Source organism: Arachis ipaensis, chromosome B01 (assembly GCF_000816755.2).
Source record: "Arachis ipaensis cultivar K30076 chromosome B01, Araip1.1, whole genome shotgun sequence".
Taxonomy (NCBI): domain Eukaryota; kingdom Viridiplantae; phylum Streptophyta; class Magnoliopsida; order Fabales; family Fabaceae; genus Arachis; species Arachis ipaensis.
In genome coordinates, this window is record NC_029785.2 from 2,475,833 (window position 1) to 2,476,865 (window position 1,033).

The window sequence follows — 1,033 nt, forward strand, 5'->3', positions numbered from 1 at the left end:
ACGTTATACGTTATGAGCCTTATTTTTAGTTTAAATCAACAAAAGAAAGTTAGATTGAATCTTCACCTTTTATATTTTTAAATTAAATATGAATGGTTAAAAAAATAGAGTAAAATATTTCATTCAAGTACAAAGGAATATGTGATAAGTTTTCTATACTATTATATATATGAGTTATTTGTATAATGTGTACAATGAGTTATATGAGTTACAAAATGAACCTTACCCATAATATTCAGAATGATTTTGGGCTTCACCAAGAATCGAATTATTGATTTCTCGGATCTAAAGATTTAATACCATGTCATGATACTACTCATCCCAGAAGCTTACTCTAATGGAAAAAAATAGCACTAATTGTTATATCTCTAATACTCTCTAAACTTTCATTATTCATATTATACAAATATTTCATTGACTCTTCATATTTTTTCCGTATAGAAATCCAAATCACACTACTGTTTCTTTAAATAATAAATTTCGTTACCTCCATGTTAGTCACGTGACGTTGAAAAGGGAGAGGGAATTTTTCACATTTTTTAAAAGTTTTGTTGGATTTCTATCAAAAGTGTTTTTTTTTTTATAACTTATTAAAAAGAATGTTTGTTTACATTTTTTTTAATTTCCTAAAATTTAATAATTATTAGCCACCAACCCCCCTTCAGTCCTCACCTACCCCCAAACACATACACACACGCTTAGCCACCCTCACCCTCCATTCTTGATTCCTCTCTCTCAATAACTTCCCCATATTCCCTCACTCACACACCACAATCATAAAAAATTTCGAGTAAAATTCTTTTTGGATTTCTAGTTTTTTATAGTTTAAACAATACACATATTAATGATTGAAAAATAATAATTTATTCGTTATCTTTTCTTTTTATTAGACGTATGAATTTCTGTGTGAGAATTTTTGACAAAAAATAATTATGACAAAAAATACCTGTGACATAATTTGTGATCTGCTTTCATCAGTTTTACATTAATAATGACTATTTATTTGTGACTATTTAACTCTTACATAATTATT